The 20,079-nt window shown below is 41.1% G+C and overlaps 1 long non-coding RNA gene across 1 annotated transcript in view; it reads left to right on the plus strand.

Moving 5' to 3' along the window:
- LOC139045775 (uncharacterized) overlaps window positions 1–20,079 on the plus strand; it is a 53,052-nt gene that overhangs the window by 13,655 nt on the left and 19,318 nt on the right. The window lies entirely within an intron of this gene.

Below are 20,079 nucleotides of genomic sequence, written 5' to 3' on the forward strand. Positions count from 1 at the left end.
GCTGTGGTGTGGGGGGCGAGAGTTCATCGAGCTCTTTAGAACTGTGAGTTAATAGTTTTCACCAAATTTGAAAAGATTTTGGCCATTATTTCCTAACACCATCCCTCATTAACCTCTGCCCTTTTTTGGGACTCCAGTTGCGTCCACTAGGCAGCTTGAAGTGGACTAAGAGCTAACTGGTGCTTTGTTCAATTTTTTAAAGTCTTTTTTCTTTCTGTGCTCCATTTTGGGTAGTTTCTATTGTGACATTCAGGTTCACTAATCTTATTTTATGTAGTGCCTAATCTGCTATTAATCCCATCCAGTGCATTTTTTTCAGTTAATGATTTTATTGAGATAATTGTAGATTCACATGCAGTTGTAAGAAATGATACAGATATTTGTGTGGTTTGCACAGTTTTTGCCAATGGTAACACTTTTCAAAATTGTAGTATAATATCACAACCAGGATATTGGCATATTGTTCTGTCTAACCCCATATTATTCTATTCTATCCCCAGTGTTACTGTAGTGTTTGTGTGTATGTGCATTACATTCTATACAGTTTTATCACATATGTAGGTTCATGTATTTACCACCATAGTCAATATCCTGAACAGTTTTGACACTACAAGGATCCTTCATGCTGCCCTTTCTAAGCACAGTCACGTCTCTCTTACCCCTCTACCACCCCTCCCATCCTTAAGTCCTCCTAGTCACTAATCTGTTCCCCATTTCTGAAATTTTGTCATTTCAAAATGTTATGTCAATGGAATCAAACAGTAATCTTGTGAGACTGGCTTTTTCACTTGGCATAATTCCCTGGAGATTCATCCAACTTATTTGCCCTTCACTGTATTTTAATCTTAGACATTGTATTTTTCATATCTAGAAGTCTGACTTTTAAAATAGCTCTCATATTTTTTATTTTGCACATGCTTTTCTCTACCACCTTGAACAAATGGTACAAATTTATAGTAGTTGTTTTAATGTCCTTGTCTAGTAGTTCTGTATCATTTTAGTGTCTGTTTCTATTGATTGATTTTTATTTTCATCATGGGTCATTTTTTAAACTGCATTTTTGCATCCTTGCTAATTTTTGATTGCATTATAGACATTGCCAATTTTACATTGTTGGGTGCTGGATTTAATTGTTCTGTATTCTTTTAAATGTTTTTGAGCCTTGTCCCAGGGTGCGGTCAAATTCCTTGGAAATAGTTGATCCTTTGAAGCTTCATTTTCAGCTCTGTTAGATGAGACCCAAACAGCCTTATTTAATGGCTAATTTGGCTCCCTACTGAGGTAACACCTTCTGTGTTAGGTTTTTCCACTCTAGCTGGTATATATTGTGATCTATACTTGGTTTTGTGTGAACCCTGGAGATTATTATGATTATTATTACTTATTTGCTGTGCACTTTCACCATTCTAAGTTAAATAAATACTAGTTGGTCATGAGGTATAATTCTTTTTATACATTGTTGAATTTGATTTGCTGATTTTTTTTCTCTTTTCACAACTAGTTGATTTTATTTTAATCATCATTATTAGTGTACTCTGTAGGAGTAAGATTTGGTCTGTACAAGGTTGACTACTTTTCTAGACTCCTCTGGAAATGCAGGAGATCGTTCTAGGTCTCTGGAACTCACTACACACTGGGTATTACTTGGATTAGTAGAGTTCTTCAGGATCTCTCATTTCTGATTCTGTTTCCTATTCAGCATGTGGTAACAAACAAATATTGTTGGCCTTACTTCTCTCTTTTACTGTCTTGAATGGGTGGTAGATGCTTCAGGGGATTTTTTGCTTGTATATGCTTAAAGGGATATTTTTTGCCCTCATGGTTGTCTTCTGCATCTAGTCATGGTCTCTGGACTGGCATTGACAGGGGGTCATCTTCTCCTTCCTTTCTTGCATGCTTGTGATTGGTTGTGGTTGTTCCATACTTGTGATTGGTTATTCCGTGCCTGTGGTTGCTTGTTCCACACTTGTGGCTGGCTATTCTGCTGCTGGTATTTTGTTTAGGATTTTTGCATCTGTGTTCATGATAGATATTTCTCTATAGTTTCCTTCCTTGTAATGTCTTTGGTATTGGTATCAGGGTAATGCTGGCCTCGCAGAATAAGTTAGGAAGTATTTATTCCCTCAGCTTCCATTTTCTGGAAGACATTGTAGAGAATTGGTATAATTTCTTCCTTAAATGTTTGGTAGAACTCACCAGTGGGCCTGGTGCTTTCTGTTTGAGAAAGCCCTGCTTGTGGGGGGCCAGCCTGGTGTGGGGTGAGGAGGGCATCTGCACAGGAATGCAGGTGGGGGAAGTGGTCATGATGGAAGATTGGGTACAGCATGGAAAACTGACTATATAAGTAAATCTGCTCAGGAAAATGGGAGCCAGATTTCTCACCATTGGAGAAGCGGAAAGGAAGCCTGGCATGAGCACTATTGCTTGATTGGAATTGGAGATATCAGTGTTTTCAATACAGACAGCTAGATACTAACATACACGTAGATGTCCACGTATGCGTGTGTGTCTGTGTGCACACACCATGGTTTCTAAATACCATTTCCCAGTAAAAAGTACCATGGCACCTTGGAGAAGTGTCTGATTCTAGGGTTGCAGCAGAGAAAGTACAAGACGAGCCTGGAATCTCTTCTTGTGCCAGAAAGCAGGACAGTGCTTAAAGGATGAGAGAACCAGTTGCTTTTCAGAGGGATAAAACAATTTGGAAAGGCACATGAAATATGTGGAGTAGATGTTAATGGACAGTAGTGATGGGAGGGGGGAACTGCATTAAGAAGGGAAAAGTCACCAGGATTGGTGAACAGAGGCAAAAAAGAGCTATTTCAGAATACTCAGGAAGGACTATATAGATCAGCCAGAGTTTGGGGTGGGAGGAGGGCATGTTGGGGGAGACGAAGGCAAGGAGAGTAACCTGGCAGGCTGTGGATGGGTCTGCATTCTTGTGACAGCAGAAGTGAGGGAAATCAAGAGCAGACACAGCTGGAGTTTGACCCAATGAAACACAGTGAGTCAGAGTCTACACAGAGCCTGTTCCACCCTGGTTGCCTGACTATGGGACCCTCTCATTGTTAATGGACTATAATGTGGCAAGCCACAGAAAGCAAAGTAAACAATGATTACAGGCAGGGCCACGCTAGGTCTGGTTGCTCCACCAGAGGGTAATGTCTGGGGAGGAGTTCAGCAGTAATTTGTCCCTTAGATGAAGGAAGAGTGGGGAGGCATTGGCTTATTGAAACTGTGTGCTTGAGAGAGCTGCTGGGTTCTGCTGATCTGCTCTTTGCAGGCTCTGATGAGCCACAGGGTTGCAAATACATATGGTTCCACCTGTTCTAATCTCTCGCCTCGTCATCTCAAGGGAAGCCTGGTCTGAGATAAGGCCCCAGGTGAAGTTGTTCTGGGTTCAGAACAATGCAAGCAGCCACTGCTTACGTCGATTATTCCCTTCCCTTTCATCATCATGGAGGGCTGAGCCCAGCAGAGGGAAGAGTTGACCCAGGACCTTCCCCTAAGCAGTGGAAGCACTGCGAGTTATTTCACTTTCCTGGTGACATTCTTTTCTTTGCTGTTCTGTGTATAGCCCAATGCACACAGCCTCTATCTGTAGGTCTAATTTGACATTCCAGAAAGTCTCAACTCTATTTTCTCCTATTACAGTGTTTTCAATGAGGTATTCCAACTACTTTGAGTAGGTAAAACTGCCTTTCTCAAGCAGGAAAAGCTTCTCTCTGTTTTTCCTAAATTAGAAAATTATTTATGCCTCATTTATGGTGTGGTAGGCAATCCCACAAAGCAAAGCAATTTTCTACTAAACGTTATTTACCATTTTCTGTGAAAATTCTGACATGCCAGGATAAAGCACAATTTATATTGAGAGATCCCATTTTAACATTAAGAAAATTAAAAAATCTGATACAGAGAACAGATAGGTGGTTACCAGAGGCGAGGGAGTTGAGGGAGGCCAAAAGGGTAAAGGGGCACATTTGTGTGGTGATGGATGGAAACTACACTCTTGGTGGGGAACACAATGCAGTCTATACAGAAATCAAAATGTAATGATGTACACCTGATATTTATACAGTGTTATAAACCAATGTGGCCTCAATAAAAAAACAAATACAATTACATTTTTTAAAAAGATCTCTTGAATATTTCTCTCTTCTGTCAACATTTTCACCTGGCATATCATTTACTGACAGATTCTAAGCAGACTTGGCAATTGTTGTGATCTCTTTTCTCTATCCAGAGAAACCAGCACAGAGTGGTCAGGATTGTCTACATACCCACATTCAGTATTTGTTAGATGCTAAAAGCATTCACACACAGCTTCCTCATTGATAGGGAGAGGATGGTTTTGAAAGCATTCAATGAACTATATTCCATTGTACACACATACACACACAGACTACACCCTGTTAAAACTAATAAACAGATTCAGCAAAGTTGCAGGATACAAAATCAACATGCAGAAATTAGTTGTGTCTCTATACACTAACAGTGAACAAATTGAAAAGGATATTAAAAAAATAATTCCATTTAAAATAGGATCAAATGAGAATAAAATACTTAGGAATTAATTTAACCAAGGAGGTGAAAGATTTTTACACTGCAAGCTACAAAATGGTGCTGAAGGAAATTAAAGATGACATCAATAAGTGGAAAGATATCCTGTGCTCATGGATCAGAAGGCTTAATGTTAAGATGTCAATACTAACCAAAGTAATTTATATATCCAATACACTCCTACCAAAATCTCAATGATATTCTTTGCAGAAATAGAAAAATCCATCCTAAAATTCATATGGAATCTCAAGGGATCCTAAATAGCCAAAACAATCTTAAAAAAGGAAGAACAAAGCTGAGGTCTCATATCTCTTGATTTCAAAACTTACTACAAAGCTATAGCAATCAAAACAGGGTGGTACTATAATAAAGACAGATATATAGACTAATGGAATATAATAGAGAGCCCAGAAATAAACCCTCACATGTAGGGTCAAATGATTTTTGACAAGGGTGCCAAGACCATTCAAGTGGAAAAAGACAGTCTGTTCAACAACAAGGAATCCTGTACACTGTTGGTTGGAATGTAAACTGGCACAACCACTATAGAAAACAGTATGGAAGTCCCTCCAGAAATTAAAAATAGAAATACCATATGATCCAGCAATTCCACTTCTGGCTATTTATCCAGAGGAGTGAAATCATTATCTTGAAGAGATATCTGTACTCACATGTTCACTGAAGCATTATTCACAGTAGCTAAGGTATGGAAACAACCTAAGTGTTTATCAATGGATGAATGAATAAAAAAAATGTGGTATATATACAATGGAACATTATTCCATTAAAAAATAAGGAAATTTTTATTTAAAAAAAAATGAAGGAGGAGAGTGACATCATGGCAGAGTGAACTTGCCTGGGACTCTCTCCCCTCCACCATACAACAAAAGGGTGCAACCATACTCCAACAGAAGATATCCTAACAACACAAAAACAAGACCAGAGAGAAAATGACAAGCACCCAGAACTCAGTCCTGAGGACACAGAAATATGTAAGCTAAACAACAAGAATGAATTCAAAATAGCTATCATCAAAAAACTGAACAAGGTAAAAGAGAATATAGAGAAACAATTCAACGCATTCAGGAGCTACTTCACAAAGAGATTGAAACTACAAAGAAGAAGCAATCAGAAATATTAGAGATGAAAGACACAATGGAAGAGTGGACATCATGGAGGAGCATATCAGCATAATCGAAGATAGACATGTTGAAATGCTCCAGACAGAGGAGGAGAGAGAACCAAGGCTAAAAATGAAGAAAGTCTCCGAGAAGTATCCTATTCAATGAGGAAATGCAAGAAGGCGAAGAGAAGGAGAATGGAGCAGAAAGCATATTCAAAGAAATAATAGCCAAGAACTTCCCAAATCTAGGGAAAGAGAGGGAAATATGTGTGGAATAAGCTTCCAGATCTCCTAGATTTGTCAATGTAAAAAGACCTACTGCAAGGCACATAGTAGTAAAACTGGCAAAAATGTATGACAAAGAAAGAATACTCAGGGCAGCAAGGCAGAAGAAAATAACCTACAAAGGAACCCCATCAGGCTTTCAGCGGATTTCTCACAGAAACTTTACAAGCTAGGAGAGAATGGAATGACATATTAAAAACTTTAAAAGACAAGAATCTTCAGCCAAGAATACTCTATCCAGCAAAACTATCCTTCAGATATGAGGGAGAAATTAAATCTTTCCAGACAAACAAAAGCTAAGGGACTTTGTAGCCATGAGACCCTCCCTACAAGAAATTTTCAAGAAGACCCTCATACCCGAAAAAAGAAAAAAAGAGATAAAGGGGTCACAAAACACAGAGTAAGGAGATAGACAGAATGAGAATAGGATAGAAAATATTCAACTATAGCATTAGGCTAAAGGGAAGGAACACACCAAAAACAAAGACAATCTTGTCACTTTAACCATAAACTCACAACACAAGTTGGAATAAGATATGAGAAAAGCAACTTAGGAGGGGAGGAGGAAAGGAAATGAGTCGCTTTAGACTAAGGAAATAAGAGGCCATCAGAAAATGGACTATCTTACACATGAGATTCTGAATACAAACTTCAGGGTAGCCACTAAACTAAAAAGCAGAACAGAGACACAAAAAATAAATAAGGAAAAAACAAAGAAATACATCATAAAAAACTACATAATTCAATGGTAGACCAAAACACACAGGATGAGAAACAGAGGAAATGCAGGAAAACCAGAAAATGAGTGATATAATGACAGCACTAAGCCCTCATATATCAATAATCACCCTAAACGTAAATGAATTGAATTCTCCAATAAAAAGACACAGACTGGTGAGATGGATTAAAGAACAAGATCCAACAATTTGCTGCCTCCAGGAAACACATCTCAGCTCCAATGAGAAACACAGGCTCAGAGTGAAGGGGTGGAAGACGATACTCCAAGCTAATGGCAAACAAAAGAAAGCAGGTGTCACAATACTTATATTAGACAAAGTAGACTTCAAGATGAGGCAGGTAAAGAGAGACATAGAGGGTCAGTGTATAATGATCAAAGGGACACTCCATCAAGAAGAAATAACCTTTATAAATATCTATGCACCCAGCACAGGAGCACCAAAGTTCATAAAGCAACTATTAACAAACCTAAAAGAAGATATTAAAAATAACACAATAATAGTAGGAGACCTCAACACCCCACTCACATCATTGGACAGATCATCCAGACAGAAAATCAACAAGGAAACAGTAGAATTAAATGAAAAGCTAAACCAGTTAGACTTAATAGACATATATAGATCACTCCATCCAAAAACAGCAGAATACACATTCTTCTCAAGTGCGCACGGAACATTCTCACAGATAGACCACATATCGGGAAACAAGGCAAGCCTCTATAAATTTAAAAAAATTGAAATTATAACAAACATCTTTTCTAATAATAATGCCATAAAGCTAGAAATTAATTATAAGAAAAAAGCTGAGAAAGGGACAAAGGTGTGGAGACTAAACGACATGCTATTGAACAAGCAATGGATCATTGAAGAAATTAAAGGAGAAATAAAAAAATATCTGGAGACAGATGAAAATGATAACATGCCATACCAACTCATATGGGATGCAGCAAAAGCCATTTTAAGAGGGAAATTCATCACAATACAGGCACACCTTAACAAACAAGCAAAATCCCAAATAAGCAGTCTCAAATTACACCTAACTGAAATAGAAAAAGAAGAACAAACAAAGCCCAAAGTCAGAAGAAGGAGAGAAATAAAAATCAGAGCAGAAATAAATGCTATTGAGACAAAAAGGCAGTAGAAAGGATCAGTGAAACAAAGAGCTGGTTCCTTGAGAAGATAAATAAAATTGACAAACCCCTAGACAGACTGACAAAGAAAAAAAGAGAGAAAGCTCAAATAAACAAAATCAGAAATGAAAGAGGAGAAATAACAACAGACTCCACAGAAATACAACGGATTATGAGAGAATAGTATAAAAAACTACATGCCAACAAAATGGATAACCTAGAGGAAATGGATAAATTCTCAGACTCTTACAACCTCCCAAAGCTTAATCAAGAAGAAACAGACAATCTGAAGAACAGACCAATCACAAGGAAAGAGATTGAAACAGCAAGCAAAAGCATCCCAAAGAATAAAACCCCGGGACCAGATGACTTTCCTGGGGAATTCTACCAAACTTTGAGAGAGGATTTAATACCTATCCTTCTCAAGCTATTCCATAAAATTAGGGAGGATGGAACACTTCCTAACACATTGTAGAAGGCCAACATCACTCTGATACCAAAGCCTGACAAGGACAGCAAAAAAAGGGAGAACTACAGGCCAATATTGCTGATGAACATAGATGCAAAAATCCTCAACAAAATTTTGGCAACCCGAATTCAGCAATACATCAAAAGGATCATACATCATCACCAAGTGAGACTGATACCAGGGACTCAGGGATGGTTCAATATCTGCAAATCAATCAATGTGATACAGCACATCAACAAACTGAGGAGTGAAAACCACATGATAATCTCAATAGATGCAGAGAAAGCATTTGACAAGATCCACCAGCCATTTATGATAAAAACTCTTAACAAAATGGGGATAGAAGGAAATTACTTCAGGATAGTAAAGGCTATATATGACAAACCCACAGCCAACATCATACTCAGTGGGCAAAAGCTGAACACCATCCCCCTGAGAACAGGAACAAGACAAGGATGCCTTCTATCACCACTCTTATTCAACATAGTACTGGAGGTTTTGGCCAGAGCAATTAGGCAAGAGAAAGGAATAAAAGGAATCCAAGTAGGGAGTGAAGAAGTGAAACTCTCACTGTTTGCAGACAACATGATCTTATATATAGAAAATCCCAAAGAATCCATCGGAAAACTAATAGAAATAATTAACAACTACAATAAAGTTGCAGGGTACAGAATCAACTTACAAAAATCGGTTGCTTTTCTGTACTCCAATAATGAACTTACAGAAAGAGAACTCAAGAATACAATTCCATTTGCAATTGTAACTAAAAGAATAAAGTACCTAGGAATAAATTTAACCAAGGAGGTGAAGGACTTATACAATGAAAACTATAAGACAATACTGAAAGAAATTGATAATGACATAAAGAGATGGAAAGAGATTACTTGCTCATGGATTGGAAGAATAAACATAGTTAAAATGTCCATACTACCCAAACCTATCTACAGATTCAATGCAATCCCTATCAGAATCCCAATGACATTCTTCACAGAAATAGAGCAAAGAACACTAAAATTCATATGGGGCAATCAAAGACCCCCAAATTGCTAAGGCAATCCTGAGCAAAAAGAACAAAGCTGGAGGCATCACAATCCCTGACTTCAAAATGTACTACAAAGCCACAGTGATCAAAACAGCATGGTACTGGTACAAAAACAGGCACACAGATCAATGGGACAGAACTGAAAGCCCAGAAATAAAACAACACATCTACAGATAGCTAACGTTTGACAAAGGTGCCAAGAACATACAACGGAGAAAAGATAGTGTCTTCAATAGATGGTGTTGGGAAAGCTGGACAGCCACATGCAAAAGAATGAAGGTAGACCACTATCTCACACCATACACAAAAATAAACTCAAAATGGATCAAAGACTTGAAGATACGTCCTGAAACTATAAAACTCCTGGAAGATGATATCTGTAGTACTCTGACATTGAACTAAAAGGATCTTTTCAAATACCATGTCCTCTCAGACAAGGGAAACAAAAGAAAAAATAAACAAGTGGGAATTCATCAGACTAAAGAGCTTCTACAAGGCAAAAGAAACTAGGATCAAAACAAAAAGACAACCCACCAATTGGGAGAATATATTTGCAAATCATATATCTGACAAGGGGTTAAACTCCATAATACATTAGGAACTCACACAACTGAACAATAAAAAACCAAACAACCGATCAAAACATGGGCAGAGGAGATGAACAGACATTTTTCCAAAGAAGATATACAGATGGCCAATAAACACATGAAAAGATGTTCAACATCACTAATCATCAGGGAAATGCAAATCAAAACTACACTAAGATACCGCCTTACGCCTGTTAAAATGGCTATAATCACTAAGACTAAAAATAACAAATGTTGGAGAGGGTGTGGAGAAAAGGGAACCATCATACACTGCTGGTGGGAAGGCAAACTGGTGCAGCCACTGTGGAAAACAGTATGGAGATTCCTCAAAAAACTAAAAATAGAACTACCATATGACCCAGCTATCCCACTACTGGGTATCTACCCAAACAATATGAGATCAACAATCCAAAGAAACATATGCACCCCTATGTTCATTGCAGCACTTGTCAAGACAAGCCAAGACATGGAAGCAATCCAAGTGCCCATTGACTGATGGTTATATAAAGAAGAGGTGGTATATATATATATATATATATATATATATATATATATATATATACACACACACACACACAATGGAGTACTATTCAGCCAGAAAAAAAGACAAATTCATCCCATTTGCAATAACATGGAAGCACCTAGAGAGAATTATGCTAAGCAAAATAAGCCAGTCTGAGAAAGAGAAACATCAGATGATTTCACTCATATGTGGAATACAAACAAGTACATGGACAAACAAAACAGTTCAGTTGTTACCAGGGGAAGAGAGGTTGGGGGTGAGCACAGGGGGTGAAGGGGAGCACTTATGTGGTGACAGACAAGAAATAATGTACAACTGAAATCTCACATTGATGTAAACTATTGTGAAATCAATTAAAAAATAATTGATAAAAAAGAAGGAAATCTTGCCATTTGTGACAACATGGATGAACCTGGAGGGCATTACGCTAAGTGAAATAAGCCAGACAGAGAAAGACAAATACTGTATGGTATCATTTATATGTGGAACCTTGGGAAAAAAAAGGTCAAACTCCAGAAACAGAGAGTAGAATGGTGGTTGCCAGGGCCGAGTGGCAGAGGGAGGGAGGATGGGGAGAGGTTGGTAAAAGGTATGAACTTTCAGCTATAAGATGAGTAAGGCCTGAGGATCTAACGTATAACATGGTGACTATAGTTGATAATACTGTATTGTATAACTGAAATTTGCTAAGAGAGTAGAACTGAAGTGTTGTCACCAAAAAACAAAAAGGTAAATATGTGAAGTGATGGATGTGTTAATTAACTCAGTGGTAGGAATCCTTTCAAAATGTATACATATACCAAATCATCACATTGTACACTTTAAATATCTTTTTATTTTTTTTTAAGATTTTATTTTTTCCTTTTTCTCCCCAAAGCCCCCCTGTACATAGTTGTATATTCTTCGTTGTGGGTCCTTCTAGTTGTGGCATGTGGGACGCTGCCTCAGCGTGGTTTGATGAGCAGTGCCATGTCCGCACCCAGGATTCGAACCAACGAAACACTGGGCCGCCTGCGGCGGAGCGCGCGAACTCAACCACTCGGCCACGGGGCCAGCCCCTACACTTTAAATATCTTATAATTTTATTTGTCAATTATACCTCAATAAAGCTTAGAAAATTAAAAATAAAAAGGAAAGAAATTCTGTAATATGCTACAATGTGGACGAACCTCAAAGCCATTGTCCTAAGTGAAGCAGCCAGTCACAAAAGGACTACCGCATGATTCTACTTACAGGAGGTCGCTAGGGTAGTCAAATTCATAGAGACAGAAAGTAGAATGGTGGTTGCCAGGGGCTGGGGGGAGGGGGAATGGAGAGCTGTTTAATAGGGACAGAGTTTCAGTTTTGCAAGATGAAAGAGTTCTGAAGATGGGTGGTGGCGATGGTTGCACAACAATGGGAATGCACTTAATGTCATTGAACTGTACCCTTAAACAGGGTTAAGATAACTTTTATGTTATACGTATTTCACCTCAATTAAAAATAAAATTTGAAAAGTTATATGTCTTCTAAACTAGAGTTCCTTAATATGATTTGGTCTCAGGTTATCTTAATAATAAAGCCAATAAACAATAATGCAATGCAATATGCTCCTGTAACCCTTGGAATGACGAGACCAAGACCAGTCAGCTGGTATTTCTGCACATTGGAAGCTACAGAGGAGCAGATTTGGATTCAATGCAATCAATAACATACTCCCCCCAAAAGTCAAAATCAAACACTGAAAGATTAATAGTACAAAGGACAAAATATACCAAAACAAGGCAAATAAATGCAAGTCACTTTAAAATCATGGAATTTAAAAAGTACAATGGCAGGGGGTAGGAGCAGGGGATAAACACCCGATGTTGTCATAGCACCCAGCCTGAGTCTCCAGGAATAAGAGACACCCAGATGGACTCCTGACCCAGGAGCATGGTTTTCTGTTGCCTTTGATATGAGACCCAGGGCTGCTTCCTCTGTCGAACTAGGATGCTAATCATAAAGATAATAGCCGTGGGCACCATTTCTTGAACTTTATTGTATCACTCACGTGTATCACTTATCCGGTCCTCACTACAGCTCGGTGTCCCACAGCATGACTGGCACAGAGCAGCTGCTCAAAAAATAGGTTAAATTGTTTAACAATACTATGAGGTAAATGGTATTATCACCAATTTATGGACAAGAATTCTGGGACTCAGAGAGGTTAAAAATGGATCAAAGTCACTCAGTAGAGGAGCCACTGTTCTAGCGCCCAGATCCAGCTCTGTCCTTCTAAGGCTCCCACAGCCAAAGTCTTCCTTTTCTCTCCCATAGAACAGTCAGAGGGATCCTGTAAGGACATCAGTCAGATCAAGTTACCGCCCTGCCTCAATCTGCCAAGACTTCCCAACCCACTTCGATAAAATAAAGGCAAAGTTCTCTTTCTGGCTAGGAGGGCCTGCCTGTGACATGCAGGCATCCGGATTCCTCCACAGCTCCACCCAGCAGTGGCCTCTCGAGGCCTTTGCACTTGGACGCTCTCTGCCTGCAGTCCTCCTCCAGAAGTCCACGTGGCTTGTGCCTCCACTTGGTTCAGGATTCTGTTCGAACTTCACCTCTTTGGAGAGGCCTTTCCTGCCCACTTGGTTTAAAGAGGTATCTTAAACGCTCTCTATGCCCTCATCTGCTTTATGCACCCTCAAATCGTGTTATCAAATAACTTGTTTATTGGGTATTTCCCGCCCAGAATAGAAGCTCCACGAGTTCAGATACTTCTCATATTTTGGCCACTGCATCTCCAGAGCCTAATGTTCAGTAAGTGTTTGCTGAGCAAATGAGTAAACGAATGAATGACAAGCCCACTCATCTCACTATTCACTTTTGAGGACAATAATTGACTCCACTCCAGGTGAACTTCCTATAGCCACAAAGATTGTACAATTTGTCCTCTGAGCACAGAAAATCGTGTCATAACAGGCTTACTGAGTATGGGGTCCTCTCTGCACACATATATACCATATCATACCATATACCATATGCCATATATCATACCATATTCCATATACCATATCATATCATGCCATACCACATACATCTCATCTTGTACACATGCACAGTGCCTGTTCCTGTGCTTGTGCTGTGCCCGTGCCTTCCTTTCTCAGCCCGCTTTGCTGCTTAACAGCCCAGATTCCCTGGGTTTAGAGCCTTGGAGAGGTGCCAGCTGAATCACTGCAGACCAGCTAATGGGGCCATGCCCAGGTAAGAGGTTCTCACAGTTCGGGAACCCAGCAGATATCTCAGGCAGAGGGCAGGGGATAGGGGAGGAGGGAGGTTAAACGGAGTGTGAGCCTCCCTCCTTCCCCTCACATCTGCCCTGAACTCAGGATTTCTCTAAACATGAAATACCTTCCTCATTCGCAATGTTGTTGCTTTTGGCTAAGTATAAGAAAGAGCGTACCACTCTCTAATCAGGACTCTCTAAGTGGAATGGGCTACCAGGGAGAGCTGGGGGTGAGTCTCTGCCACGGGGAGCCAGGCAGGACCAGCTGGGCACAGTATCAAAGCAGTTTGGAATAGGTGAGCTCTAGGGGCGCTAATGTTGCTAAAATTCTCTAGCGTTTGCCCTGTTTAATTGACCGCAGCTGCTCCTCTGCAGGCTCCTACCTGTGAAGCACTAAATGTATACCAGGCGTACATCACAATCTCGCAACAACCTTATGAAGCACCGGATGTTCTTGCTCTTGCCTGTAGCAGTTAGCTTTTGCTGCAGAACAAACCATTCCAAATCTTAGTAACTTAAAACAACCACCGTTTGTTTGTTTGCAGTTCTGAGGATTACCGTTTTGAAGTAAGCTCAGCTGAGACAGCTGGTCTCTCTGCGCCATGTGATGGCAGCTGTGCTTACTCTGTGTTTGCAAATTTATGTTGCAAAGAGGTTTTAACACAAATGGGAAGAATTTGTGGTGACGTGTGCAATCTACCATGCTGCCTGTCTCAGCTCAGTGCCACCTACAAACACCGTAAGTCCACCTGTCCAAGAGAGGCCTTAACGTGCACCGCACACAGCAGCAGCGTGTCCCAGAAATCCTTCTCACCCCTCCAAAGCCCTCAGGTCCCGAACTTCAGGGCAACTTTCAGAGCCTTGTTTCCATCTTGCCCACAGAATTCCAGTCGGTGCCGACTCCCTTCACTTCCTCTGGTCTCCTCCACACCTTCGAACTTCCTCCTGCCTTCCAGATGGTTTTTCTACCTTTTCCCTTCTTCCCTGTTGATAGCTCCCGTTCGCTCTAATGGGCACCATAAATAACGAGGGTGGAGAAGTGCAAACACGAAATCCCTAAGAGGAGTTGGGAAGGGTGCACAGCCATGTTGGTTTGTCACATGCAGTGAGGACACTAAGGTCTAACTTGACCATCCTCTGTCACGGTGCTGACTTTCGGGCTCAGAGTTATACTGAGACTGAAAGAGAATGAACCCACTTCTTAGAGCTCTGTGTTGAGTGGCCCACAGGCCACTGCGGTTTCTCTGGCCTTTATATATTGTTACTCAAGCCTGTTTAAATACTTCCTCTGCCCTCTTGGATTGTAATCACCAAGTTTAGGTTCATTTACTGTGGGGCTTAAGTATTTCAGCTTCTGATATTCAGATGCAAAGGGAACATATTTAAAAAAATAAAAGATGGTTACAACTACTAATGACCAAATCTCTCCTATGGGTCAGTCTCTATATTAGGGGCTTCATGTTTGACATTTCAGTTCGTTCTTTCTTCCCAAAAATCCTATAAGGGAGATATTCTCATCTCCACTTTATACAGGGGAGACCTGATGCTCAGAGAGTTCTGGGTCTCTGAGGGAATGGAGTGCTCCTGTCGCTCCTGACCCTGGCTGGGAACGGGCTTCTTTTGAGAGAGGATGTTTTTCCTGGTTGACTGATGCTTGAAAGGACTTGTCAGAGCCTTGGGTACCTGCAGAAAGGGCGGGCTGGGATCACCCAGAGAGCGCCAGGCTTCCCAGCAGAGCAGGAGTGGAGCGAGGGAGCCCCAGACTTTTCACTTTGACGCATTGCAGCGCTTCTCAGCATGTGGTCCTTTGCTTGCTGACAACCCCTTGCAGTCTGCCAATTACTTTATGGGCAGCTTGGCAGTTTTAGAGAACAAAATGGAAGAAAGAATTGGTTTATATACATTCAAATTTTGAATGTAAAATTAATTATAATTTTCAAAGAAATTCCACATATTCTAAAAAATTGCTTGTTACGAAGACTGCTGGTCAGGTCATCTCAGATATCAGTTCATGCCTTGTCTTTGCTGATGTTACTTAGAGTCTGACGTCATTTTGGCCATTTCTGTTCGCCGAATTGGCACCTTTTGTTCTTTCAGTTGTGTATCTTACAACTGATGGATGTGGAGCAATGGTTAAAAAGTGGCTCATCGAGTATAAAACTAGTATTGAAAATAATAATGTTAACAAACTCAGAAGAATGTTGCAAAGACAAATTCTGAGCGTAACTTCAGTGAGAATGCGAAATGTGAATGTGTATGTTCTTGCTAGAACAAGAAACTCTCAGGGCCAGCCCTGTGGCCGAATGATTAAGTTCGCATGCTCTGCTTCTGTGGCACAGGGTTTCGCCAGTTCAGATCCTGGGTGCAGACATGGCACCGCTCATCAGGCCATGCTGAGGTGGCATCCCACATGCCACAACCAGAGGCACTCACACCTAGAATATACAACTATGTACTGGGGGGCTTTGTGAAGAAGAAGGAAAAAACAACCTCTCCACTTGTGGTGATTTTGCTTAGAAGGCCCACACTGGAAAGTGCAGATGGGCAGTGTGCTGTCTGTTATCAACTCTGCTGAAGAAAAGCAGGGAACCCCTGAAGCTGTCACATCATTTACAAGGCCTGTGATCCCTTTGGTAAGCTTAATGAGTTCTCCTACATAAAGCTCAAAAAAATGATTGCCAGTAAAAAAAAAATTCTGTTGTTTCTGTAGAGAACAAAGACTAAAACTACAGAAACCACATTCGAAGTTGCCTTCCCCATAGCAAAAGCAGGCGCGAACCACAAGATCCCTGAGAAGTTTGGGGAAAGCAGCGCTAAAATAACTGACAAATGTTATGCTCAGGAGAAAGAAAAACTGCTTGGAAAAACCCCTTTGTCAAAGGATGCAGTAGAGGGTAACAGTGTCAGTGGCATACGGCATGAGGAAGAGCTGCTATTCCACGTCCCTGTTGGAAGATCCAGCACTCGACAGTTGGACAAACCGTTTGTGAGCAGTGGGCGACTCAGTACTTGGCTGTACAGACATGATGCTTCCGTGAGGGACGACTGTTTGATGGGATTTTATTCTGTTTACCTCTGAAAACTCATGCAGCAAGAGCACATAGCGTTGTTTAGGAAACTATGGTAATATGAGTCGTGGTAGAGCACCGAAACCTTCCCTGGTGGAACGCTACTGGCTCTGCCCGACCAGCAGGGGCAGCAGGGAGATCCTGCGAATGCCAACGAGCCCAGACCCTGGGAGCAGCAGAATCAAGAGTCGTCAGTCATTGTCGTCCGTCCCTCCTGTCCCCCATTCTATTCCTCAGGGGGTACATTCCCATCTCAGGCACTGAAACAAACAGTGCCTCTTCTCGCCTGCCTGTCTGGACTAGGCTGCCTAGAAAAAAAAGGGAATGAGATTTTCAGAAAAAGTTTCTTGGTAAACTGGTGATCCCAGCAAGGCCAGTTCTAGGATTTCAAGCAGTTTGCTCACGTGATACAGCTCGGCAGTGTACACAGCTTCTTACCTATTCTGAACCTACCGCTTTAGGGCTGGATAGAGCGATTTCTAATGTGGAAGGTAACGGAGAAGGCTCTTTAAGACTAAAATTTATCATAAAAGGCCTGGTCAAAGAGTGTTTTGAAATGCTGATATTTAATGTTGTTCTTCAATTGTAGGAGAAAAAAATTGAAGGTTCATGAGAGAGTGGATTAAAAACCACATCCAAACACTGTAACGGTATATGAAGAAATAGCTCTCAGAGAAAGTCCACTGAAAACTAGTGAAATGAGTGAAAAAAGACCTAACGAAGTGTGATGAGTTCAAGGATTTCAGGGCTGATCAAGGAAAAGACAGAACTATGAGAAGCAGTGACACCGAAAACTGTGGCATAATTTAACCTAATTTGGTTCGTATAATTTTAACCAAAAAATGTAGGATAATGAGAGGATGAGGAGAGGGGAAGTAAAGCAGAGAAGATGTGGGGCTGGCCCGGTGGCACAGTGGTTAATTGCGCACGTTCCGCTTCTCGGCAGCCTGGGTTTTGCTGGTTCGGATCCTGGGTGTGGACATGGCACCGCTTGGCAAGCCATGCTGTGGTAGGCGTCCCACATATAAAGTAGAGGAAGATGGGCAGGGATGTTAGCTCAGGGCCAGCGTTCCTCAGAAAAAAGAGGAGGATTGGCAGCAGATGTTAGCTCAGGGCTAATCTTCCTCAAAAAAAAAGATAAAGCAGAGAAGGTGTTAGAACACTAAGCCCTCACTTCCAGGACTGAGAGTTAATAGTTACTGTCTACGGCAGATAAATCCAGAAACACTAAATGATGGATCCATCTCCCTCTCACTTTCTCTCTCTCTCCCTCTCTCGTCCCCCTGCCTCCCTTTCTCCCTCTTTCTTTGAGTATTTGTCACTACGAGTATTTGTTCCATTAATTAAGAATAATAAAAATATATTTTGAGTAGTAGTTACAATAAATATTTGTTATATTGATTAAAAACTATAAAGCTACTTGAATGAGAAAGGAAACAAAGCAAAGAAAGGAGATTTGAAACCGTCGGGCGGTAGAGCCTGACCCACAGATGAAGCTGACACCTGGAGACCTTGGGCACTAATGGAGATCCTGTGGCGGTCTGTGCAACAAATTTCCCTCCCCTTTTCAAAGGTTCTGCTGGTTCATTTTTCTATTTGTTTGCCCACTGATGTAGGCTGGAAATGTGCTCCTTCAAGAAAGTATGTCTCTGACTTTTTTATCTCTTTACTTCCAATTTATTTAGCACACTTTTGCTGAGGCCGGGTGTGGGGGACCTCCTTGGCTGATGTGACTTGCAAGATCTCAATCTTTGTTAGATTTCATTCTTCCTTAGTCTTGGTGCTGCACCAACTCCGCATGTGGCCTGTGCCAACCACATGTCCTTGAATATGTGTAGGTCAGGAGCACAGTTGTCCAGCCAGCCATGTGTTTATGAAGCTCCCGCCATCTTCTCAGCACTGCCTAAGAGGGCCTCGAGCTGCCATTCTACGTACTGTGAGGCTTCCTCGTCCAAACCATTGGACCACCTCAAAAGAGTGGGATATTCACAGATTTAAATCAACCAGTACAGGAGCCGGCCAGTGGCGTAGTGGTCAACTTCTCACCCTCTGCTTTGGCAGCCCAGGATCCCAGGTGCAGACCTAGCGCCACTCGTCGAGCCATGCTGTGGTGGCATCCCACATAAAACAGAGGAAGGTTGGCACAGATGTTAGCTCAGGGTCAATCTTCCTCACACATACACACACGCAAAATCAACCAATATAGGCCTCCTGATTTTTTTAAACTAGAATCACCCTTTTAGTTGGGCATCTGTTCTGAAAATGTTAAAGACCTTGGCAATTCATCCTGGCCTATAAATAAATCTAAAAAACGAAACCTTCAAGTGACATTGTCAGTAGGTTGCAAAACCTGGCACTGGCCAGGTCAGTGTGCAGTGATAATGGGAAAGAGAGGGGGATGGGAAAGCTGCAGCCACAAGGAGCGGCGTAGTTAATGCCTTAGTTCTGGATTGGGCAGGAGCTCAAAACTGGTTTGTAGTAATTGTTTTTACTTTCCCAGAGCACGGCTTCCTTTGGCCTAATTTCTTCTGGGCCTTGAGCCCACTGCCCTCTGCTAACAAGGGCTATATACGGGCCTTTTGATGTCACAGTGTTTCAGTAGCGTGCTGGTGATGTTTTGGCCTTTACTCAGATATCAATAGATTTCTCTCTTTCAGAATTAACATGCTTGTTGCTAAAAGTTTCCTTCATTGTATTTCCAAGAACTGCTTTGGGTTGCCAAAAATACATTCACTACAGAAACTGTTGGAACCTACAGGCGTTTGTTCACAATTTACAGGAGGATAATATTTTAAATTTATTTCTGTTATAGAAATAAAAACATTTAGGGATTTAGAGCAGCTTATGTCTATGCTTAAAAACAATAAAAGGCTTGCAGTTGTGGGGCAGGGGGAAGGGGGAAGAGTTTTCCAAGCAAAGGGATTAGCATGTGCAAGCGTTCAGAGGCAAGAGTGGAAGGAAAGATGAGGCTGGAGAAGTGAACAGGGGCCCAGTCCCAAAGGGCTTGGAAACCCAGGACCTTAACCTGTGAAGCCACGGGAGGAATTTAGTAAGTCAGTGCACACGCAGAACAGCCCAGGGTGAGGCTGAGGGCAGGACAGATGAGCGGCTGTGTTTACCGATGGGAAGGATCCGCAGGGTCCCACACACTCATGTTCTCTCCTGGGTGAGGTTCCAACTTTCTTCCTTGCGGGATCAGAAGCCCAATTTTATCTGAACACCAAGCACAGGTGCACTCTCAAAGACAGGCTCAAATTAGCTGTGTGTGAAACCAAACACAGACTGATGTATAAAACCAAAATGCTATTTAT

The sequence above is a fragment of the Equus asinus genome, chromosome 7 (assembly GCF_041296235.1).
Source record: "Equus asinus isolate D_3611 breed Donkey chromosome 7, EquAss-T2T_v2, whole genome shotgun sequence".
In the NCBI taxonomy this organism is placed as follows: domain Eukaryota; kingdom Metazoa; phylum Chordata; class Mammalia; order Perissodactyla; family Equidae; genus Equus; species Equus asinus.